Raw genomic sequence first — 26,558 nt, forward strand, 5'->3', positions numbered from 1 at the left:
CTATTTCAATCCACTTAGATGCTGCAGTTGATTTATTTAATTCACCAACATTTTATTACATTCCTTCCAGCCCGAGCAACGCCGCCCCCCCCCCCACCCCCGCCACCCCCCTGCACCCTCCCGCCCCCCACTCCCATTAGCCATCTTGCCTGAGGCAGGGGAGCAAGGGGAGGTGGGGAGGGTGGGTGGGTGGGAGTGACACACTCACAGGAACAATGCCTCAAACGGTTCTGCAACTCACGCTCTGTCCTCATGCCAGCTGGTTTAATCCTGCCACTCTGTGACACAGCATGTTACTATGGAAACCCGTGCCACTAGGCCTCAACCACAACCCCCCACCCCCCTCCCCCTCAACAATTAACCTTCCTTGTCAGGCTAACCAGCTGCAGCAGTAACACCGAGGGCCAAAGGAGGCACCTTTAAGATTAACCAGCCTGACAACCCTTTCGATAGAATTTCATGAATTCTAAGGATGTTTGCAATGACACATTAATGTTTTGGATCGAAGAATTCTGCAGAGCAGGCTTTACAATCCCCACAGTGCAGAAGGAGGCCATTCGGTCCATCGAGTCTGCACCAACTCTCTGACAGAGCATCTTACCCAAGCCCATCCCCATAACCCCACACACATCATAGAAATCATAGAAACCCTACAGTACAGAAAAAGGCCATTTGGCCCATCGAAACTGCACCGATCACAATCCCACCCAGGCCCTACCTCCATATCCCTACATATTTTACCCACTAATCCCTCTAACCTACACATCCCAGGACACTAAGGGGCAATTTTAGCATGGCCAATCAACCTAACCCACACATCATATCCCACTAATTCCCCTAATCTACACATCTTGGGAATGTAAGTGGCAATTTAGCATGGCCAATGCTCCTAAGTCGCACAAGTTTGAAGTGTTGGAGGAAACTGGAGCACTTGGAGAACTCTCTTCACCTTCTTCCATTGGGAAAAAGATACAAAAGTCTGAGAAAAGTGCCAACTGACTCAAGAACAGCTTCTTCCCTGCTGCCATCAGACTTTTGAATGGACTTACCTTGCATGAAGTTGATCTTTATTGTCCATCCCTAACTGCCCTCCATTTCAGAGGACATTTGAGAGTCAACCACATTGTTGTGGCTCTGGAGTCACATGTAGGCCAGACCAGGTAAGGACGGCAGATTTCCTTTCCTAAAGGACATTAGTGAACCAGATGGGCTTTTCTGACAATCGACAAAGGTTTCATGGTCATCAGTAGATACTTAATTTCAGATATTTTTTTATTGAATTCAAATTCTACCATCAGCCGTGGTGGGATTCGAACCCGGGTCCCCAGAATATTAGTCAGAGTAGACACATTCCTGGAGGTTTAATCACATGACCTTCCATCTTGAAATGCCCCCACCCTTGAAGCTTCCACCATTGGCTGTCCATCTCTGAACGAACTGGAAAGCAAAGTGACTCTAAATTCCGGATGCTAAATTCCTGGAGGAGCCTCAGACAGTTCTGGAGCTTTGGCTAATCCTATGTTCGGATATTCCCGGGAGGCCGCAGACGGCCTTTCACTACTGGCTGGAATCCCACCAGAAAAGCACCATGAATATCGAATGATTTCCCCCACCCCCAAACTCCCCCCACCGCTTCCCCAGAAACTGAACAGGAGCCAGAAACCATCCCATTCCAAATCTATGGAGCAGAGGAACACAGCGACATTGATCCATGTCCCATTTTATTTTTATTAATTCGTTTTTGGGATTTTGGTGTCACTGGCATTTATCTTCTCTCAGAGAAGGTCATCAGTGTTTGAAATTTGTTACGCCAGAGAGCAGTGGAGTCTAGGCCACTGAATATTTTCAAGGCCAGGAATGAAGAGTTTGTCATTTGAGGAGCGGTTGAGGAATCTGGATCTGTACGTATGGAGTTTAGAAGGATAAGGAAGGATATGATTGAAACTTACAGAATACTGAGAGGCCAAAATAGAGTGGACGTGAAAAGGATGTGTCCACTAGTGGGAGGGACTAGAACTCGAGGGCACAACCTCAGAGTGAAGGGACGCTCCTTTAAAACTGAGATAAGGAGGAATTTCCTCAGCCAGAGGGTGGTGAATCTGTGGAACTCATTGCCACAGAGGACTGAGGAGGCCATGTCATTGAGTGTCTTTAAGACAGATAGATAGGTTCCTGATCAATAAGAGGATCAAGGGTTACGGGGAGAAGGCAGGAGAATGGGAATGGGAACCATATCAGCCATGATTGAATGGCGGAGCAGACTCGCTGGGCTGAATGGCCTAATTCTGCTCCTATACCTTATGGTCTTATGGTCTAAGGCTGCGTTAGACAGATTATTACTCGATAAGGGAGTCAAAGACTTGAAGGCTTAGACAGGAAAGTGGAGTTAAGGCTGCAGTCAAATCGGCCATGGTCTTAATGAATGACAGACCAAGCTCGAGGGGCCGAATGGCCTAGCCCGGGTCGTGTTTCTTATCCCCTGGAACTGAGTAGCTTGCTAGGTCTTTCCTAGGGTAATTAAAAGTCCACCACATTATTATGGGTCTGGAGTCACATGTAGACAGACCGGGTAAAGATGGCAGATTTCCTTCCCTGAAGGGCATTAATGAACCAGATGGGTTTTTACAACAATCAGATAGATACATTATTATAATGAATGCACCTAGCATCTTATTTGTGATTTGTTAAATTTAAATTTTTCCAGCTACTTGTGTGAAAAATGTAGATCTCATATTTCTGCAGCTCTCTACAACAAGAGGTAGAAATAAAAATGGAAGATATTGGATAAACTCAGCAGGTTGGGCAGCACCTGTGGAGAGAGAAAGAGAGTTAATGCTTCAGTTCTGCTGAAAGGTCACAGACCTGAACCTGAACACTAACTCTGTTTCTCTCTCCAGAGATGCTGCCTGACCTGCTGAGTGTTCCCAGCATTTCCTGTCGTTACTTCACATTCCCAACATTTTGCTTTCGGGAAGGAGGTGAATATTTATTACACAGCGTGTTGTTAAAACCCAGAGTGCATTGCCTGGAAACCTGAGGGGTGGAGTGTGAATCAAGTGCATTTTCTTTATAACTTACTGTTTTATTATCACAGTTACTGTATTTGTCCACAGACAAACTCTGGGCTGATGGTCCCATTGCAGTGCTGATGGAGAGCTGCACCGTTGGAGATGCCATCGTATTATCGAATCATAGAATCACTACAGTACAGAAGGAGGCCATTCGACCCATCGAGTCTGCACCAACTCCCTGATAGAGTATCTTATCCAGGCCCTTTCCCCTGGCCTATCCTCATAACCCCAGACATTTACCATGGCTACTCCGCCTAACCTGCACATCTTTGGACTGTGGGAGGAAACTGGAGCACCCAAAGGAAAGCCATGGAGACATGGGAAGAACATGCAGACTCCACACAGACACCCAAGACCAGAATTGAACCCGGGTCTCTGGCGCTGTGAGGCAGCAGTGCTAACCACTGTGCTGCCGTGCCGCCCCAGAGACATGAAACTGATGCGGGGAGAGCATGGAGGAGTGGGGGCTGGGGAGCGGGGTGTAGTGTAGGGGGTGTGAGACGTGAACTCTGGTCATTTGCTGCCTCCAAGAACTGCCTGGTTTCAACATTCTGAGGAAAGAGTGGTCCACCCTCAACAGGTTCAGAATCCAGCCACGGCCCTGCTGGGCCAAGCCCCACAGATGGGGCATTAGTGCCAGCCCCCCATGTGCCTGTGGGATTCCTCAACACCGGTGCCCCACAAAGCTGTGTTCTCAGCTCCCTAGTATGTTCCTTATACATTTACGACTGTGTGGCCAAATTCCCCTCCAACTCGATTTTCAAGTTTGCTGACGACACCACCGTAGTGGGTCAGATCTCAAACAATGATGACAGAGTACAGGAATGAACTAGAGAATCTGGTGAACTGGTGCGGCAACAATAATCTCTCCCCCAATGTCAACAAAATGAAGGAGATTGTTATTGACTTCAGGAAGCGTATAGGAGAACATGCCCCTGTCTACATCAATGGGGGATGAGTAGAAATGGTCGAGACCTTCAAGTTTTTAGGTGTCCAGATCACCAACAACCTGTCCTGGTTCCCCCCATGCCAACACTATAGTTAAGAAAGCCCCACCAACACCTCTACTTTCTCAAAAGACTAAGGAAATTTGGCATGACAGCTACGACTCTCACCAACTTTTACAGATGCACCATAGAAAGCATTCTTTCTGGTTGTATCACAGCTTGGTCTGGCTCCGGCTCTGCCCAAGACCACAAGGAACTACAAAAGATCGTGAATACAGCCCAATCCATCATGTAAACTAGCCTCCCATCCATTGACTCTGTCTATACTTCCCGCTGCCTCGGGAAAAGCAGCCAGCATAATTAAGGACACCACGCACTCTGGACATTCTCTCTTCTACCCTCTTCTGTTGGGAACAACATACAAAAGTCTGAGGTCAAGAACAGCTTCTGCCCTGCTGCCATCAGACACTTGAATGGACCTACCTCGCACTAAGTTGATCTTTCTCTACACCCTAGCTATGACTGTGACACTCCATTCTGCACTCGCTCCTTTCCTTCTCTATGAACGGTATGCTTTGTCTGTATAGCACGCAAGAAACAATACTTTTCACTGTACACTAAAAAGTAAAGTTTATTTATTTATTAGTCACAAGTAGGTTTACATTAACACTGCAATGAAGTTACTGTGAAAATCCCCGAGTCACCACACTCCGGCGCCTGTTCATACAATGCATGTGACAATAATAAATCAAATCAACTCAAATCAAATCAAATCAAAATCAAAAGGAGAGGGCAAACTATGCACCACATCATAGGCGAGGGTCCAATCCACACACTCAGCGGAGGCCTATCCGCATTCAATACAGCAGGACCGGAAAAAACGGCTGGGTTTAGGAACTTTGCATTGGCTAAACGAATAAAATATGGAATCTTGCTGTGCACAACTTGCTGTGAGGTTTCCTACATTATAACAGTGGACCTACCTTATATCAAGTTGATCTTTCTCCGCACCTTAGCATTGGGGTATAGATCAGCTAGATAGTCAATAGCTTTTCCCAAAGGTAGGGGAGTCTAAAACTAGAGGGCAGAGGTTTAAGGTGAGAGGGAAGAGATACAGAAGTGTCCAGAAGGGCAATTTTTTCACACAGAGGGTGGTGAGTGTCTGGAACGAGCTGCCAGAGGCAGTAGTAGAGGCGGGTACAATTTTATCGTTTAAAAACTATTTAGACAGTTACATGGGTAAGATGGGTATAGAGGGATATGGGCCAAATGCGGGCAATTGGGACTAGCTTAGGGGTTTAAAAAAATGGAATAAAGGGTGCCATGGACAAGTTGAGCCCAAGGGCCTGTTTCCATGCTGTAAACCTCGATGACTCGATGGCTGTAACACTATATTCTGCACCCTCCTTTCCTTCTCCCCTATGTACTCTATGAACGGTATGCTTTGTCTGTATTTCACTGTATCCCAATAAATGCGACAATAACTCAGATCAAATGAAATCACGCTTCGAAAATAGTTCCCTTGGCTGTAAAATACTTTGTTGGGATGGCCTGGGGTCATCTCAGGCGCTATGTAAATGCAAATTCTCCCTTTAGTGCAGCCGAAGGGAGAGGAACAAAGGGTCACAAGAATAATGAATAAAATGAGGCGCGGGAGGGGGGAGAACAGGAAGAGAAATGTTTGTGAAGAAACATCTCGGCAAAACCTTTTGTCAGGCCAGAGAGTGACTGGGTGTGACCCACAAGGGGTTAAACACTGACAGCTCCAGTGTCTGTAGGGGAGCCTAATCCCAGAGTTTGCTAGTGTTGACTGGTGGAGCTTTCAGCCTGTAGTGTGCGTGTGTGTTTTTCTCTACATGTCTTCAGCTGGGAGGTGCCTAAGCTTCAAGTCGGACTGGACTGCCTCATTCTCCATGTGGCCTGGCTGAGAAAGGTTTGTGTTGCTGTGTTGTGTGTGAGAGAGAGAGACAGAGACAGAGAGAGAAAACATCTCGTTTCAACAAATCAGGCGATCATTTCCAAATCTGCCATTTAATAATCGCACACATATTATTTCTGGATGAGACCTTGCTTCGACCCATTTGTGTGTGTGTGTGTTTTCCCCCCTTGTGCTGGATCGCGGACAGAGGACACATTTACAGCCGGTTACTTTGTATTTGCTGCGAACTGAGGCTTGGATACAACGTCGGTCGCAAATCGTAAAGCAAAACCGGGGAGGCAGCAACAACATGATACATTTCAGCTTTCTCTTCTTGTAACCATTGAAAAACTGCAGCGTTCCTTCAGCCTGACTGGGATTTCCGGAGCTGTTCTTGTGTGTCTGTGTGTACCTTCTGTTAAAAACCAAAGTGAGGGTGGTTTGGAAATCAGGTAAGGGGGAATCTATCCTTCCATTCCATTTATAAAATCGTAGATCTTGTATCCGCTGATGTTTTTAAGATGTTAATGTAAATAGTGGGGTGGCTGGCTGGGGGGGGGTTTAAAAACGCGTGGCTAATAAGGAGTCAGTTTCAGTCCGGTGAAATTGACCAAATGCTGTGCCCAAGCTCTCAGACCCTTTGCTCTTTCTGTCTTGGGATCCTCATTCGCTTCCCTCCCACCACCCCTTGTTAAAGAGAGGCCTCTGCCTTCCTCTGTAATAAAACCACTGACATTTCAGAGAGGAATCAGAGAATGTCTTTTGTTTTTTTTTAAAAGGGGAGGGTTTCTTTCATATCATATTCCTTGTCAAAGGCTAATTAACCAGACAACTGGTTTGTGTTGTGTTGTGTGTGTATGTGTTTGCATTTATTTTATTTGGATATATGGGCCTTCCTGTCCCGTTTTTCCTCTCGCAGCCTCAGGAAAAGGGCAGTGTCTGGTGGTGTTCAGGGCTGTCTTTTCCATTTTTTTTAAATATCAAAAAAAATGTCCTTCTCGTAATATCCGTTTCTGGGGAATTTTGTAAACATGAGGTCGTAACCCCCCCTCCACAGCTCTCGAGATGTTTCAATGTGTTCAGTGGTCAGTGCACAGAGGTTACAGGGTGAATCATTGGAATTATATTAGCCGCAAGCTATTGATTGCTAATGTGGTTAATGTTTATTATATATATCTGAAATATAGTCTGCAGTTTCTCGGATTTTGTTTTCGGTCTGTCCTCCCTGCTCCCCTGCCACCCCTTGCCCAACGCACCTAACGACACTGATCCCCCCCCCCCCCACTTCCCCCCTCCCTGCCTTGGAGTGGGATCCCCACTGCACCCAGGTCCTAGTTGCCCAGTGTAAGCCTCAGCCACAGGGGGCCTGTCATCAATTGCATTGCAGAGGGCACCGTACCTCCCCTATCTCCTCAATGGCAGAGCCCTCTGGCATCTCGGCCCGACTCTCTGGAATGAGCCCTCCCCTCGTTGCTTTGCTCCCTCTTCACCCCTTCCAAAGGCCTCCTCACGCCAACAACATCTGGGATTGGTATAGCACCATTTAATGTTGTAAAACGTCCCAAGGCGTCTTACAAGAGCCTTCACTGTTGGCACAATTGTGACAGTGTGAATGAGATGCCACATCCGAACAAGCTTGGGACGCGGTTTCAAAAGCTTACTCAAGGAGGTAGTTTTTCACACGGAGAGAGAGAGAGGCCGAGAGGTTTTAGGGAGGGAATTCCAGAGCTTGGGGCCCAGGCAGCCGAAGGCACAGCGACCAGTGGCGGGGGAGAGCATGTGGGAAGTGCCCGGGAGACAAGAACTGGAAGAACGCAGAGTTCTCAGAGGGTTGTGGGGCTGGGATAGGTTACAGAGATAGGGAGGGGGGCAAGGCAGTGGGAGGATGTGAAAACAAGGATGAGAATTTTAAATTTCAGGCGTTGCTGGAAAGTGATCCTTTTGGCTGCTGATATCTCCTTTCCTGTCTGCTTCAGCTCTTGAAGTGTCTTGAGGCAGACTCCCTGCCTCACAGCACCCGAGAATCAATCCAGTTGCTGTAATCATGATCAAACCCTATCCCATCCAGTGCCCCACACACTCACACACACACTGATACAGACACACACACACTGATACAAACACACACACACACACACTGATACAGACACACACACACACACTGATACAAACACACACACACACACATACAAACACACACAGACACACTGATACAGACACACACACACTCACACACACACTCACACACTCACTCACACACAGTCACACACATAGACACACACACTCACACACACTCACATAGACACACACACAAACACACTAATACATACAAACACTAATACACCAACACACAAACACACACACACACTAATACACATACACTAATACATACACACGCAAACATACACACCCACTCATACTCACACTTACACACATATTCACACACTCATTCATACTTACACACACACCCTCACTATTTCACTCACACACTCTCTCACACACACATACACACACACACACACTTTCACACGTATACACACTCACACACACACACACTCACACACGCACACACTCACACACACACTCTCGCACTCACACACACACACACTCTCACGCACACAAGAGCAGGAACCATGGCTGATTTCTCCCATTCCTTGACAACTCTGGAAACTTGAGGGCAATTTCACTAATCAACTCGTGTTCCAATTAAGATTAATTAATTTAGCAGAGGCAGAAAATCTAATTTTGAATTTCACTGGTCTATACAGTTCACTTATTGTTTTTTTGTGTGTAACTATATGTGTTAAAAACTTGCATTAATGTTCATCATCACACACAGTGTTTGATCTGCCCTCAGTGTTGTTATCATGAACCGGGAGGTGGTTTTATTCTCTCTTGGGATCTGGGTGGCATTGATGGCCCATCCCTAGTTTCCGAAGGAGGCTGGTGGTGAGCCTCCATCTTAAAGTTCAGTATAACCCAGTGCCTCACTAGAAACCTGAGGAAAGCTGTTCAGATATACAGTGTGGGCCTGGAGTCACACACAAATAGGCCAGGGCTGGCCATGGCCCACAGTCTCTATGAAGGAACGTAGGTTTGTTTTTACAACAATGACAGCCTCTTGGTCATTTTTATTAAAACCTGTTTCTTATTTCCAGATCTATATAAAAAAAAGCAGATTCAAATTGCAATGATGAGATTTGATGTTGTATTCTCTGGATTATGAATCCAGTAGAGTCATAGAGGTTTCCAGCATGGAAACAGGCCCTTCGGCCCAACTTGTCCATGCCGCCCTTTTTTTAAACCCCTAAGCTAGTCCCAATTGCCCGCGTTTGGCCCATATCCCTCTATACCCCATCTTACCTATGTAACTGTCTAAATGCTTTTTAAAAGACAAAATTGTATCTGCCTCTACTATTACCTCTGGCAGCTCGTTTCAGACACTCACCACCCTCTGTGTGAAAAAAAAATGCCCCTCTGGACCCGATTGTGTCTCTCCCCTCTCACAAAGAACAAGAAAAAAAATGAAAATTACAGCACAGGAACAGGCCCTTCGGCCCTCCAAGCCTGCACCGACCATGCTGCCTGTTTGAACTAAAACCCCCTACCCTTCCGGGGACCATATCCATTTATTCCCATCCTATTCATGTATTTGTCCAGACGCCTCTTAAGAGTCACTATCGTATCTGCTTCCACTGCCTCCCGTGGCAGCGGGTTCCAGGCACCCACCACCCTCTGTGTAAAAAACTTGTCTCGTACATCTCCTTTAAACCTATGCCCTCAGTAACAATTGTACATGGGACTAGCTGGGAGGGCACCATGGCCAGCATGGAGCGATTGGGCCGAAGGGCCTGTTTCCGTGCTGTGTTGCTCTATGACTTTATGCTAAGCTGCGTGTGGTCAACTCCGTTGGTTGACTGGGTGAGCAGCTTGTATAGTTTCATCTCATGGAGCAACCTGTGCTTGACGTCATGTGTGTTGACTGCACGGTCATATCGATTCTAAGGCCTGAGATGAGGTAACTGGTCTTATTCAGGGAGGTGACCTAGGAAAGAGGGCGGGGGGGAGGGAGAGAACCTCGGTCTGGGTTCCTGCTCCTTATTGCTATTCAGCTATTCAGGGAAAGTATCATAGTGTGGATGTTGACTTGAGGTTGGGATCAGTCTTAGCTCTTGGCCGCTTCCCCGATTAATCAGCTCGCTGATGTTCTGTGAACAGGCTCACGTGTGACTCTTCAGGGTGAGATACCAGAGCAATAGCACGCAGTGGGTAGCGTCCTTGCCTCTGCATCGAAAACCCTAGGTTCAAGACCCGCCCCAGGACTCGATGGTCATAGAATCTCTACAGTACAGAAGGAGGCCATTCGGCCCATTGAGTCCATTCCAACTCCAATCCCATCCAGGCCCTATTCCTGCAACCCCACACATTTACCCTGCTAATCCCCCTGACACTAGGGTCAATTTAGCATGGTCAATCCACCTAACCTGCCCATCGTTGGACTGTGGGAGGAATCTGGAGCACCCAGAGGAAACCCACGCAGACACGGGGAGAACATGCAAACTGCGCACAGGCAGTGACCCAAGCCGGGAATCGAACCTGGGTCCCTGGCACTGTGAGTTAGCAATGCTAACCACTGTTCCACCGTGCCACCCATGGAAGGTGTGTGTCCTTAGTGCATCAAACAGGTTGCATATTGACTTGTGAATTCTTCCAACACGCACCGCTGACAGGCCATAGGAGTGGGAGGGATTCCCGGTTAGTCATGTGATGGAAAGAACATTGGATCCTCCACCATCCGTATCCACAGCTCCAGACTGTACTGTGTATGCGAAAGGGAATGTTGCCACAGCAACCTGGAGTCTCTGAGTAAACTGCAAACACAACATCACTACCTCCAGAGAGACCTAAAACTATACCCCAGTGGGTGGTTTGAGGGAGAGAGTTTTGGAGCCGGCACGTTAAGAATGAAGGGAAGGAAGATTAAGAGAGGTGAAAAGAAAGAAGGATTTGCATTTATATAGCACCTTTCAAAATCTTAGGGCAGATAAGGTCGATGGTCTCTTAAAAAGGAATGTTGGTTTGTTTTTAAAGGTAGATATTTTTGAAGTATAGACACTTTTCAGAAAGCCCCACAGCCAGGCTTCGCACAGCAAGCTCCCGCAGACTGCAAAAACCAGCAGCCAATCTGTTTCCAGGATGTTGATTGAGGGATTAATGTTAGCCAGGCCACTGAGCGGGGGGGGGGGTGCTTCCCCGTCCACTTTAACATATTGCCACAGGACCCTCCACATTCGCCTCAGAGGGCAGATAGGAGCTGGGTTTAACATCCCAGCTGAAAGCTGGCACTTCCAGCAATGCGGCACTCCCTCAGCACCGACACTGCCGGCCTGTACTTAGTGCTCCAGTTTCTGGGGTGGGACTTGAAGCTGTGACCTTCTGAGTCCAAAGTGAGACAATACCAGCCACTGAGCCAAGGGGGAAATCATGAAGAACCGATGGGGTGTGGGTGGGGTGGGCGGGGTGGGGGTGGGGGCGGGGGGGAGGTTGGGTGCTGGGTTGATCACGATTTGGGTATCAAGAGTGAAGTGAAAGGAATTACAACACTTGCAAAACAAAGTGTTTGGCGAGTATATTTACCTTCTTCTCCTGCTTTGTTGATATTGGAATGGACTCTGCTCCTCCGCACTTTCCTCTCTTGTTCTCGTGAGCTTCGGAGTACAGCATCCTTCCTCAATACCTCGATTCGTCATCAGCTCCTCCACCTCAATCATAGGAACATAGAAACTAAAGACAGGAGTAGGCCATTCGGCCCTTTGAGGCTGCTCCGCCATTCATTTTGATCCTGGCTGATCATCGAATTCAATATCCTGATCCCCCCTTCCCCCCATATCCCTTGATCCCTTTACCCCCAAGAGCTATATCTAATTTCTTCTTGAAATCAGACAACATTTTGGCCTCAACTACATTCTGTGGTAGTGAATTCCGCACATTTACCTCCCTCTGGGTGAAGAAATTTCTCCTCACCTCAGTCCTAAAAGGTTTGCCCCTTATCCTCAAACTATGACCCCGAGTTCTGGTCTCTCCCACCATTGGGAACACTTTTTCTGAATCTATTCTGTCTAATCCTGTTAGAATTTTATACGTTTCTATGAAATCCCCTCTCACTCTTCTAAACTCCGCTGCAATGAAACGGAGGTTCTCCGACCTCGCTACAGCGGGACCCTGGCGTGAACCCCCGGTAAGATTGCGCCCACAATCTTTCAAAGGTTACCCAAGGTGCTATTTCATTATAAGGTTCTCAGTTTGAGGGTCCATTCTGTTTACATGGATGAATCCCGAAATCCGGACTGAAGCCAGGGACGGACATAAGAAACGGGAGCTGGAGATGTCATACGGCCTCTGGAGCCTCCTCTGCTGTTCATGACTATTCTTCAACCTGAACTCCACTTTCCCTTACCCTCCACAATCTATCGACCCCAGTTGTGAAGAAACTCAACGATCATAGACTGTCATCAAATGACCCAGTCTGGCTGACATGTCCACACAGAGGGTGGTGAGTACCTGGAACACGCTGCCCGGGGAGGTGGTGGGAGCAGGTATGATCGCGGCATTTAAGGGGCATTCAGACAAATACATGAATAGGATGGGAATGGAAGGATGCGGACCCCGTAAGTGCATACGGTTTTAGTTTAGGCAGACATCATGATCGGCACAGGCTTGGAGGGCCGAAGGGCCTGTTCCTGTGCTGTACTGTTCTTTGTTCTTTGATAATCCAGAGCTTTCTGGGGTAGAGAATTCCAAAATTCACACCCCTCTGAGTGAAGAAAGTTCTCCGCATCTTAACGTGTAGATATAATGTGCTACTTATGGTAGTCTCCTCTGATTGGTGAGCTGGGCACAGCCTCTGTGGTCAGTAGCAATGGGAGATATCGCCTCCAAATGTCTGTTTTTATTTATTCTTTCCAGGGATGTGGACATCACTGGCAAGATCAGAATTTGTTGCCCATTGCGTTTGATCTGCGCAGGTTTTGCTGGGCCAGAGTAAACCACATTGCTGTGGATCTGGAGTCACATGTAGGCCAGACTGGGTAGGGATGATTTCCTTCCCTAAGGGGCATTAATGATCCAGACGGGTTTTGATGACAGTCTATGATTATTTTACAGTCACTAAGACGAGCTTTGAATCCCCAATTTTTCCACCTGCAGCAGTGGGATTTGAACCCATGTCCCCAGGACATAAGCCTGGGCCTTTGTATTACCAGTCCAATGACCTTAGCGCAATGCCACCATCTCTTCTCCTCACGGGAGAAGGGCCTATTAATTGAGCTAGTCATTTACTCACCATGGTTACTGACTCACACTGGCCCCACCCCCTCCCCCAACGCCAACGCTCAGTCTCTATCTTTGACCACATTTGTGTCTTTCAGTCCCTTCTTCCAACCATTTAAGCGACAATGACTTCTGATGACTAGGCCCTAAGGTCCAGAGTTTCCTTCTGAAACTCCTCCAACCCACTGTGGCACAGTGGTTAGCATTGCTGCCTCACAGTGATAAGAACCTGGGTTCAATTCCTGGCTTGGGTCACTGTCTGTATGGAGTCTGCACATTCTCCCCGTGTCTGCGTGGGTTTCCTCCAGGTGCTTTGATTTCCTCCCACAATCCGAAAGACGTGCTGGTTAGGTGCATTGGCCGTGCTAAATTCTCCCTCAGTGTACCCGAACAGGCGCCGGAGTGTGGTGAAAGAGAAAATGCTGGAAAATCTCAGCAGGTCTGGCAGCATCTGTAAGGAGAGAAAAGAGCTGACGTTTCGAGTCCAGATGACCCTTTGTCAAAGCTGCTGAGATTTTCCAGCATTTTCTCTCTTGGTCTCAGATTCCAGCATCTGCAGTAATTTGCTTTTAACCAGAGTGTGGAGACTGGGGGATTTTCACAGTAACTTCATTGCAGTGTTAATGTAAGCCGACTTGTGACAATAATAAATAAAATAAAAATAAATAGCCTCCTTTTCCACCTTTAGCGCTCCCCATAAACCCATTTGATCAGCTACCTTCTCCATTCACTTGGTCTCTATTCTAACCTGTTAATGCTCCGACAAAGTGCCTGGGATGCTGAAGTTGCTCTTTAAATGCAGATCAAGTCCCCTTGGCACTTTGCAAAGAGAGACATAAGTGTGTATCATTTAAGGTATTGTATTTGTTCTTTCCAGACCTCTTATGCTGAATTGTCTTTTGAAGTATTTGGGTTTCTTTTTGACCGGTGGGACTGCAGCAATATTTCTGATTTTAAATTCATACAAACACATTTAGAACGAGAACTCCAATGTAAACCTGTCACGTTGCAATCACCCCCTCACCTTCCCCCGCCACAAGGACACTGCTGCTCCATGCTCTTCACAAGGGAGATTGGCTAGATCATAGAATCATAGAATCCCTACAATGTAGAAGGAGGCCATTTGGCCCATCGAGTCTGCACCGACCACAGTCCCACCCAACCGCTATCCCCATAACCCCATGCATTTACCCTAGCTAGTACCCCCTGACACTAAAGGGCAATTTATCACGGCTAATCCACCTAACCTGCACATCTTTGGACTGTGGGAGGAAACCGGAGCACCCGGAGGAAACCCACGCAGACACGGGAAGAACGTGCCAACTCCACACACAGAGTGACCCAAGCCGGGCATCGAACTTCTAAGATATTGGCTGAAAATTTCCCGTCTTGCCAGCCACGGGAATTGTAGCGGGCGAGACAGAAAACTTGGCAGACCATTCAAAGGTCTGTTGAGTTCAGATGGAAATTTCCGGTTTTGGGGGACGAGTAGCCGGAAAATCCCACTTGTTATTTTTTTAAAATTAATTTCCATTGTGGCTCAGTGGGTTTTGGGTCACGTCCCACTGCGGAGATAGGAGCACAGAATCCAGGCTATTACTCAGGGCGTGGTTCTGAGGGAGTGCTGCACTGTCTGACCTGCCTTTTGGATGAGATGTTAAACCCAGGCCCCCGGCTGCCCTCTCCACTTCATGTAAAAGATCCCACGGCACGGTTTTGTGAGAGTGGGAAGCTCTGTCTGGTGACCTCACCTCATGTATGCCTATCGATCCACATCACCAAAACCAGATAACGTGGCCATTCTCCGATTGCTGTTTGTGGGACATTGCTGTCGGCAAATGGGCTGCCAGCTTTCCTCATTTACAACAGTGACACCACTTTGAAAGTAGTTCATTGGCTGTAAAGCACCTCAAGACATCCTGAAGTCATAGAGTCATAGAGGTTTACAGCATGGAAACAGGCCATTCAGCCCAACTTGTCCATGCCGCCCAGTTTTTACCACCAAGCGAGTCCCAATTGCCCGCATCTGGCCCATATCCCTCTATACCCATCTTACCCATGCAACTGTCTAAATGCTTTTTAAAAGACAAAATTGTACCCGCCCCTACTATTGCCTCTGGCAGCTCGTTCCAGCCACTCACCGCCCTCTGTGTGAAAAAAATTATCCCTCTGACCCCTTTGCATCTCTCCCCTCTCACCTTAAACCTATGCCCTCTAGTTTTAGACTCCCCCTACCTTTGGGAAAAGATATTGACTATCTAGCTGATCTGTGCCCCTCATTATTTTATAGACCTCTATAAGGTCACCCCTCAGCCTCCTACGCTCCAGAGAAAAAAGATCCAGTCTATCCAGCCTCCCCTTATAACGCAAACCATTAAGTCCTGGTAGCATCCTTGTAAATCTTTTCTGCACTCTTTCTAGTTTAATAATATCCTTTCTATAGTAGGGTGACCAGAACTGTACACAGTATTCCAAGTGAGTTGTTTTAGAAACTGAAGATTTTTCTTCTTGCTTTGGGTGTGATACATTTAGTTCCTTGACTGACGGCTCAAGAGTTCCGCCGTCCGGTACAACTTGATGAGCTCCCACCCCAGCTCCCCAGCCTCACTGAGGACCTCACCTCAACCCCCAGCTCCCCACCCTCACCCCCATGCGGACGGCGCAGTGACAGTGGGAGAGTGATGGTGGGAGGGGGTTGGTGGGAGAGTGAACGCAGAATCTGCAACAGGAGCAGTGCAATCTCAAAGCCAGGCCGCCCACCAAAGCCAGCAGCTGTTGCTGCCACTCGCTCCGAATCCAGCCATGTCTGTGGAGTTTCATAGAACATAGAACATAGAACATTACAGCGCAGAACAGGCCCTTCGGCCCACGATGTTGCACCGACCAGTTAAAAAAAAAACTGTGACCCTCCAACCTAAACCAATTTCTTTTCGTCCATGAACCTATCTACGGATCTCTTAAACGCCCCCAAACTAGGCGCATTTACAACTGATGCTGGCAGGGCATTCCAATCCCTCACCACCCTCTGGGTAAAGAACCTACCCCTGACATCGGTTCTATAACTACCCCCCCTCAATTTAAAGCCATGCCCCCTCGTGCTGGATTTCTCCATCAGAGGAAAAAGGCTATCACTATCCACCCTATCTAAACCTCTAATCATCTTATATGTTTCAATAAGATCCCCTCTTAGCCGCCGCCTTTCCAGCGAAAACAATCCCAAATCCCTCAGCCTCTCCTCATAGGATCTCCCCTCCATACCAGGCAACATCCTGGTAAACCTCCTCTGCACCCTCTCCAAAGCCTCCACATCCTTCCTGTAATGTGGGGACCAGAACTGCACACAGTACTCCAAGTGCGGCCGCACCAGAGTTGTGTACAGTTGCAACATAACGCTACGACTCCTAAATTCAATCCCCCTACCAATAAACGCCAAGACACCATATGCCTTCTTAACAACCTTATCTACTTGATTCCCAACTTTCAGGGATCTATGCACACATACACCTAGATCCCTCTGCTCCTCCACACTATTCAAAGTCCTCCCGTTAGCCCTATACTCAACACATCTGTTATTCCTACCAAAGTTTCAGCAAAGCAATGGAGGGGAATCGATTCCGGTGTCTGACAACAGCTCCCCGATGAAAAGAGTGCATAGAATCCCGAATATGCAGACAGTGGCCATTTGGCCCATCGAGTCTGCGCTGACTCTGACAGACCATCCCACCCAGGCTTTAACCCCGTAACCCCGCGCATTTACCCCGCTAATTCACCTAACAAACACGACTCTAGAAGGAAACCGGAGAATCCGGAGGAATCCTACGCAGATACGGGGAGAACGTGCAAAGTCTGCACAGACAGAGACCCAAGCCGGGAATCGAACCCGGGTCCCTGGCCCTGTGAGGCAGCAGTGCTAACCACTGTACCACCGTGCTGCCCCCTGTTGTTTGTATTTTTCCTGCAGTCTACAGGCAGGTTCAGAAGGATGGGTTAACACAGAGCCGAGATCCCCGACTGGAGGATTCTGATCAACCCCGCTGAGTGTTTGATGAACAGTTTGCGTGTTTCACAGAAAGTCTGACAACATCAGCAGCACTGACTGACAATGTCTTCATTTCTACACCTCGCGATCAATTGCTCGTTGTGCAAATGAAGGGAAAATCTGAGAGAATCCTGTCAGGATCTTCCTCAATCAAAAAACAAATTACTGCGGATGCTGGAATCTGAAGCAAAAACAGAAAATGCTGGAAAATCTCAACATCTGAGGGAAGAGAATAGATAAGGGATGTCACATCCTACAAAGCACAGATTAGATAGAGAGTGTACCTCTACACTGTCCCCGTCAAACACTCCCAGGACAGGTACAGCACGGGGTTAGATACAGAGTAAAGCTCCCTCTACACTGTCCCCCATCAAACACTCCCAGGACAGGTACAGCACGGGGTTAGATACCAGGATGCTGCCTGGTTTGGAGGGTAGGTCATATGAGGAAAGGTTGAGGGAGCTAGGGCTGTTCTCTCTGGAGCGGAGGAGGCTGAGGGGAGACTTAATAGAGGTGTATAAAATGATGAAGGGGATAGATAGAGTGAACGTTCAAAGACTATTTCCTCGGGTGGATGGAGCTATTACAAGGGGGCATAACTATAGGGTTCGTGGTGGGAGATACAGGACGGATATCAGAGGTAGGTTCTTTACGCAGAGAGTGGTTGGGGTGTGGAATGGACTGCCTGCAGTGATAGTGGAGTCAGACACTTTAGAAACATTTAAGCGGTTATTGGATAGGCACATGGAGCACACCAGGATGATAGGGAGTGGGATAGCTTGATCTTGGTTTCAGATAAAGCTCGGCACAACATCGTGGGCCGAAGGGCCTGTTCTGTGCTGTACTGTTCTATGTTCTATTCTAAAGCTCCCTCTACACTATCCCCATCAAACACTCCCAGGACAGGTACAGCACGAGGTTAGATACAGAGTAAAGCTCCCTCTACACTGTCCCCATCAAACACTCCCAGGACAGGGACAGCACGGGGTTAGATACAGAGTAAAGCCACAGAGGCAACACAGGTGGAGAAGGTGGTGAAGAAGGCATATGGTATGCTTGCCTTTATAGGACGGGGTATAGAGTATAAAAGCTGGAGTCTGATGATGCAGCTGTATAGAACGCTGGTTAGGCCACATTTGGAGTACTGCGTCCAGTTCTGGTCGCCGCACTACCAGAAGGACGTGGAGGCATTGGAGAGAGTGCAGAGAAGGTTTACCAGGATGTTGCCTGGTATGGAGGGTCTTAGCTATGGGGAGAGATTGGGTAGACTGGGGTTGTTCTCCTTGGAAAGACGGAGAATGAGGGGAGATCTAATAGAGGTATACAAGATTATGAAGGGTATAAATATGGTGAACAGTGGGAAGCTTTTTCCCAGGTCGGAGGTGACGATCACGAGGGGTCACGGGCTCAAGCTGAGAGGGGCGAGGTATAACTCAGACATCAGAGGGACGATTTTTACACAGAGGGTGGTGGGGGCCTGGAATGCGCTGCCAAGTAGGGTGGTGGAGGCAGGCACGCTGACATCATTTAAGACTTACCTGGATAGTCACATGAGCAGCCTGGGAATGGAGGGATACAAACGATTGGTCTAGTTGGACCAAGGAGCGGCGCAGGCTTGGAGGGCCGAAGGGCCTGTTTCCTGTGCTGTACTGTTCTTTGTTCTTTGTTCTATCTACACTGTCCCCATCAAACACTCCCAGGACAGGTACATCACGGGGTTAGATACAGAGTAAAGCCACATCTACACTGTCCCCATCAAACACTCCCAGGACAGGTACATCACGGGGTTAGATACAGAGTAAAGCCACATCTACACTGTCCCCATCAAACACTCCCAGGACAGGTACATCACGGGGTTAGATACAGAGTAAAGCCACATCTACACTGTCCCCATCAAACACTCCCAGGACAGGTACATCACGGGGTTAGATACAGAGTAAAGCCACATCTACACTGTCCCCATCAAACACTCCCAGGACAGGTACAGCACAGGGTTAGATACAGAGTAAAGCTCCCTCTACACTGTCCCCATCTAACACTCCCAGGACAGGTACAGCACGGGGTTAGATACAGAGTAAAGCTCCCTCGACACTGTCCCCCATCAAACACTCCCAGGACAGGTACAGCACGGGGTTAGATACAGAGTAAAGCTCCCTCTACACTGTCCCCATCAAACACTCCCAGGACAGGTACAGCACGGGGTTAGATACAGAGTAAAGCCACATCTACACTGTCCCCATCAAACACTCCCAGGACAGGTACATCACGGGGTTAGATACAGAGTAAAGCCACATCTACACTGTCCCCATCAAACACTCCCAGGACAGGTACAGCACAGGGTTAGATACAGAGTAAAGCTCCCTCTACACTGTCCCCATCTAACACTCCCAGGACAGGTACAGCACGGGGTTAGATACAGAGTAAAGCTCCCTCGACACTGTCCCCCATCAAACACTCCCAGGACAGGTACAGCACGGGGTTAGATACAGAGTAAAGCTCCCTCTACACTGTCCCCATCAAACACTCCCAGGACAGGTATAGCACGGGGTTAGATACAGAGTAAAGCTCCCTCTACACTGTCCCCATCTAACACTCCCAGGACAGGTATAGCACGGGATTAGATACAGAGTAAAGCTCCCTCTACACTGTCCCCATCTAACACTCCCAGGACAGGTATAGCACGGGATTAGATACAGAGTAAAGCTCCCTCTACACTGTCCCCCATCAAACACTCCCAGGACAGGTACAGCACGGGGTTAGATACAGAGTAAAGCTCCCTCTACACTGCCCCCATCAAACACTCCCAGGACAGGTACAGCACGGGGTTAGATACCGAATGCAGGTCTCATGCCTCTGCCTCGGAATATTATGGGTTGAAGAACTATCTGTGCGGCGTTGTGATGTTTGAAATGAGGGTCTCAGATTCCATAGGACTATTTGAAAACAAGAACTGCTTTGGCGCTCTCCCTGGTGAGCTGACCCATATTTATCCCTTCACCAGCATCATTAAAACACGTTGTCTGGTCAGCAACTCCATTGCTGTTAGTGAGCCCCAGCTCTGCACAGTTTGGCTGCCATTTTACGGAGCATTCCCCCAAATTGGAGCAAATAAACTTGAGATGGTCTCTTTAAAAGGTAGGCTCGTGATAAAGGAAATTCAAATACCAGAACAGAGTTGCCGCACATCTAGTTATTCTTCCACATGGGAGCCTCTAAACCTTGCTTTGGGTCTGTGATTTTCCATTGAACTTTTGTCCTAATGTCTCCCATTGTAAAGTGTGATATTAGTATTGCTCACTGAAATCTCCATGTCCACAGTCACAGGCAAGTTGCAGGCTTGGGCCTCTAGGGGCTTTGTAGTGGGAGTTTCTGAAACCTCTCTCCCAACTATATAACTATCTGTGCGGAGTCTGCACGTTCCTCCCATGTCTGCGTGGGTTTCCTCCGGGTGCTCCCGTTTCCTCCCACAGTCTGAAAGACCTGCTGGTTAGGTGCATCAGTCATGCTAAATTCTCCCTCAGTGTACCCGGACAGTTGCCCGAGTGTGGCGACTAGGGGATTTTCACAGTAACTTCATTGCAGTGTTAATGTAACCTACTTGTGACACTGATAAATAAACTTTAAACTGAAAAATATTACGATCCTGTACTCGAGTCAGTCCTATAATTATATAACTTTCATTCCATAACTCATTCTGTGCTGAGAATTGCCACTGCCTGCATCCCCCTTCCCTCTTTCCCCCGCTCCCTCCCCCCACCCTGCCGCTCCCTGTTTGCAGCTCTTTGCTGCTTCATTTCACCAGCCAGGCTGATTTGACATCTTGACTCTCCCATCTGAGATCCAACCACAAGGTGTCAAAGGAAGCGCAGCTTCCACTGTCAATTCCAACGTCCAAATCTCAGCATTGCTTGGCACCTGACGTTTGTCACTGGAGTATTCGAGCATGTGTGTGACGTCACCACACTAGAATGTGAAGACCACATGACATTTATGCATCGTTGCCGCCTGCGCAGAGTGGTACTGGTAGGCTGGGCGCAGCCAGGTGACATCATTGGATTTTCATGCATCTGAGGACAGGCGCAAGTACGCAGGCCACTGTCGGCGGCCATCTTGCATTGACAGGAGACGCAGGCCGGAACTTTCCAGCTATTCATGCCAAGATTCCGCCAATGAAGCAACCCCACCAAGGGTTTTCCTGGCAGCGTGAGGGGAATTCCCATTGATAGCGGTGGGACCAGAAGATCCCACTGCTGGCCAATGGCACACCACTTCCCGCCACCGAGAAACACGCGACAGGGAGGCGGGAGAATTCCGCCATCGGTGCTACAAAAAACAAAATGTTGCAGGTGCTGGAGTTCTGAACTAAAAACAGGAAAAAACTCAGCGGGTCTGGCAACAGCTGTGGAGAGAGAAACAGTTAACATTTCGCGTCCTGTATGACTTCATCGGAGCTCAGGGAGAATCGTTCCAAAGCAATCACATTAAACTCGAACCGTTAGTTCTGCTTCTTTCCCCGCAGATGCTGCCAGACCTGCTGAGACTTTCCAGCCCCTTCTGTCTTCATTCTGGTCCTACGTAGAGGATGGGTGAATGTGGGATGAGTTATTAGCCTGTGTTCGTCTTCAGGGGAAACGGGCTTGGATTTTGAATTGAGGGAATTTAGCTCCTAAAGATTAATCTAGTTCAGACACCTCTGGGCAAGTTGCGAGAGATTTCCACATCTAAAGACAACGTAGGGGAGGCAATAGCCTAGTGGTATTATTGCTGGCCTATTAATCCGGAAACTCAGCTAATGTTTTGGGGGACCTCGGTTCGAAACCCACCACGGCAGGTGGTGGAATTCGAATTCAATAAAACAAAATCTGTAATTAAGAACCTACTGATGGCCATGAAACAATTGTCGGAAAAACCCATCTGGTTCACTAATGTCCTTTAGGGAAGGAAATCTGCAGTCCTTACTTGGCCTTTAAAAAAATTAATTCATGGGACATGGGCATTGCTGGCTTAGCGATGGGCAATAAATGCTGGCCAGTGAGCGACGCCCATGTCCCACGAATCAATAAAAAAAAGTTCACCTAATGGCTGCTGGAACAATCCAATTAGTAACAGCACATTGAGCACAACGGATGGAGTAACAGGTGAAGAGGGTTGCGAATATTTACGAATGCCAACCACGCTGATATGTCCTTGGATTGTCTGCTTGCTGTTCCTTCGTGTAACAAACATCCAGTGTTATTTTGTTTGTGAAACTGGGTCACGATAAGTGAGTGAGGCCAACTGCCTTTGAACTGCCTTCGATGGGGAGAAAAAAAACGGTTCAAATTCTTTTGTCACTGGCCCCGACACCAACACTTCATCCGTCTCGCCCCGCACAATGGGGCTGAATTTTGCAGAATCCTCACATTGTGACCCTGATCCTGTTAGGAAGGTCACTTCATTTTGATGGAAGACACCGATTCCCTGCACCCCACCCCTCTCCCCCGTTCCCCCACCCCACCCCCAACCCTCTTTTGGAGCGGTTTATTTAAAACTAAAAGCAGACCCAAGGCCTGAGGCTGTTTTGTTTTCAGGATCAAACACGTCCATCCATTCTATGACATCCCTTGAAGCAGACACAGGGAATACTGGGGACAGTCAGGAGGAGGGTCAGTCAGGAGGAGGGTCAGTCAGGAGGAGGGTCAGTCAGGAGGAGCGTCAGTCAGGAGGAGGGTCAGTCAGGAGGAGGATAGTTACCTGTTCAGGTACACTGAGGGAGAATTTAGCACGGCCAATGCACCCAACCAGCACGTCTTTCAGACTGTGGGAGGAAACCAGAACACCCAGTGGAAACCCACGCAGACATGGGGAGAATGTACAAATTCCACACAGACAGTGACCCAAGCTGGGAATCAAACCCGGGTCCCTGGTGCTGTGAGGCAGTAATGCTAACCCACTGTGCCACCGTGCCGCCTTTTCTGAAGAGCAGTAACTCAAAATGTGGCACCCACACACAGCAATGTGAAAATGAGAAGGTAATCTATCGTTGGGATGTTGCTTGAGGGCTAAATATTAAGCCAAGGGATCGGAGAATTTCTCCCCCTCTTTCTTTCAAATTGGCGCTGTGGCGCCTGCTTTGTCGTCTCTTCTGAAGGGAGGCAGCTCCAATTATGCCGCACTCCCTCAGTACTGCTCTCATTTGCCGAGGTTACGAGAAGTCTCTGGGATAGAATCTGGGCAGCACGGTGGCACAGTGGTTAGCACTGCTGCTTCACAGCTCCAGGGACCTGGGTTCGATTCCCGGCTTGGGTCACTGTCTGTGTGGAGTTTGCACATTCTCCTTGTGTCTGCGTGGGTTTCCTCCGGGTGCTCCGGTTTCCTCCCACAGTCCAAAGATGTGCGGGTTCGGTCGATTGGCCATGCTAAAATTGCCCCTTAGTGTCCTGAGATGTGTAGGTTAGAGGGATTAACGGGTAAAATATGTCGGGATATGGGGGTAGGGCCTGGGTGAGATTGTGGTCGGTGCAGACTCGATGGGCCGAATGGCCTCCTTCTGCACTGTAGGGTTTCTATGATTCTATGAACCCACAATGTTTGGAGATCGAGGCGCTGCCACTGGGTCGAGGCTCGATTCTGAGCAAAACCAGGAGCAATCGTTTTCCAGGCAACTTGGCTCACATTTGTGTTGCCGGAGCATTTCAGAAACTGCACTGGGGGCCCGAGGGCGGGTGGGGGAATGCCTCGTCCAAAACTGAACAGTGCCTGTGGTGTGGATAACCTTTTGAGGTCAGAGGTCGAAAGGTGCAGGTCAAAGGACCAGTTGCTTTCTGCTTTGAAAGGTCGTTTTCCCGGACCAGTAATTTTTGCTTAGATAATGGAATGTGACCCCCTCACTCCAAAAAGGTGAGAGGTCGCAGGGTCAAGGGTAGGATATTCCCCGTCCCGGAAAGCTCTGATCTCAGTGGCTGGTTGTTAATAACACATTCCGAATGGAATCCCTCCCAGGGAAATTATCCAGCGACATTCAAAACCTGTCTCTCTCTCTCCCTCTCTCTTTCTTTCTCCCACTTCTCAATAGTTTTCCATTCCCTTTTCTTTATTTTAAAACCTTGTGACATTGTCTGCTCTGATTCGTACCCTGGGGAGTTTAAACACAAAATTGTCCAGTGGCTGTCACTCAGCGCGTTAAATTCCTGAAATCCCTGCCTGATCGGGTTCACTTTTTCAGGTCAGTACGAGACTGAGGCGTGCACTGCAGGAAAGGGGCCCCTAGCAGGAGGGAGGGGGAGATGAGTGAGTCAGCATTTAGACTCCGAACCACTATTCTGTAAGCCCTCTGCTGCCGTCCTCCACTTTAAAGAAGAGAGACTTGCATTTGTACAGTGCCTTTCACGGCCACCGCTCCTCTCAAAGGGCTTGCCAGACAACAAATTCAAGAGGAAGTGATGGCCTAGTGATATTATCGCTCGACTATTAATCCAGCCAGTCAGCTGATGTTCTGGGGACCCGGGTTAGAATCTCGCCACGGCAGATGGTGGAATCTGAATTCAGTTTTAAAAAAACTACATGGAATTAAGAATCTACTGATGTCCATTGTAGATTGTCAGAGGAAAAACCCATCTGATTCACTAATGTCCTTTAGGGAAGGAAATCTGCCATCCTTACCCAGTCTGGCCGACTCCAGAGCCACAGTAATTTGATTGAATCTTGATTACCCCTCAGGGATGGGCAATAAGTGCTGGCCGAGCCAGCAATGCCCACATCCCATGAATGAATTTTTAAAAAAAATTACTTTTGATGTGTCATCACTGCAGGAAATGTGGTGACCAACTTGTGCCCAGAAATCGCCCACAAACAGCAATGTGACAAGGGCAGGTGATGGCCGAGTGGTTTTATCGCGAGACTATTAATCCAGAAACTCAGTTAATGTTCTGGGGACCTGAGTTCGAATCCTGCCACGGCAGGTGGTGGAATTTTAATAAAATAAATCTGGAATTAAGAATTTACCGATGATCATGAAAACCATTGTCAATTGTCAGAAAAACCCATCTGGTTCATTAACATCCTTCAGGGAAGGAAATCTGCCGTCCTTACCTAGTCTGGCCTACCTGTGACTTCAGAGCCACAGCAATGTGGTTGACTCTCAACTGCCCTCGGGCAACTACGGATGGGCAATAAAGGCTGGTCAGCCAGAGAGTGGTGTACAGAGTGTTTATTCAGCAGGGTAAGGGTCACTCGCTGTGTAACTGTACAGAGTCGCTGTTTACTCGCGGTAAAGGTCACTCACTGTGTATCTGTACAGAGTCACTGTTTATTCAGAGTAAGGGTCACTCACTATGTAACTGTACAGAGTCACTGTTTATTCAGCAGGGTAAGGATCACTCACTGTGTAACTGTACAGAGTCACTGTTTATTCAGGGTAAGGGTCATTCACTGTGTAACTGTACAGAGTCACTGTTTATTCAGGGTAAGGATCACTCACTATCTAACTGTACAGAGGCACTGTTTATTCAGCAGGGTAAGGATCACTCACTGTGTAACTGTACAGAGTCACTGTTTATTCAGGGTAAAGATCACTCACTGTGTAACTGTACAGAGTCACTGTTTATTCAGGGTAAGGGTCACTCACTGTGTAACTGTACAGAGTCACTGTTTATTCAGGGTAAGGATCACTCACTATGTAACTGTACAGAGTCACTGGTTATTCAGCAGGGTAAGGATCACTCACTGTGTAACTGTACAGAGTCATTGTTTATTCAGGGTAAGGATCACTCACTGTGTAACTGTACAGAGGCACTGTTTATTCAGCAGGGTAAGGATCACTCACTGTGTAACTGTACAGAGTCACTGTTTATTCAGGGTAAGGATCACTCACTATGTAACTGTACAGAGGCACAGTTTATTCAGCAGGGTAAGGATCACTCACTGTGTAACTGTACAGAGTCACTGTTTATTCAGGGTAAGGATCACTCACTATGTAACTGTGCAGAGGCACTGTTTATTCAGCAGGGTAAGGATCACTCACTGTGTAACTGTACAGAGTCACTGTTTATTCAGGGTAAGGGTCACTCACTGTGTAACTGTACAGAGTCACTGTTTATTCAGGGTAAGGATCACTCACTATGTAACTGTACAGAGTCACTGGTTATTCAGCAGGGTAAGGATCACTCACTGTGTAACTGTACAGAGTCACTGTTTATTCAGGGTAAGGATCACTCACTATGTAACTGTACAGAGGCACTGTTTATTCAGCAGGGTAAGGATCACTCACTGTGTAA

General features: G+C 48.0%; 1 protein-coding gene across 1 annotated transcript in view; it reads left to right on the forward strand.

Moving 5' to 3' along the window:
• The first annotated feature begins 5,837 nt into the window (after window positions 1-5,837).
• Window positions 5,838-26,558, forward strand: part of nrip1a (nuclear receptor interacting protein 1a) — a 110,820-nt gene continuing 90,099 nt past the window's right edge. The window contains exon 1 of the mRNA XM_078233055.1: window positions 5,838-6,388. The gene's annotated coding sequence lies outside the window, so the exon portion shown is untranslated. The remainder of the gene's footprint in view (window positions 6,389-26,558) is intronic.

The sequence above is a fragment of the Mustelus asterias genome, chromosome 17, assembly GCF_964213995.1.
Source record: "Mustelus asterias chromosome 17, sMusAst1.hap1.1, whole genome shotgun sequence".
Taxonomy (NCBI): domain Eukaryota; kingdom Metazoa; phylum Chordata; class Chondrichthyes; order Carcharhiniformes; family Triakidae; genus Mustelus; species Mustelus asterias.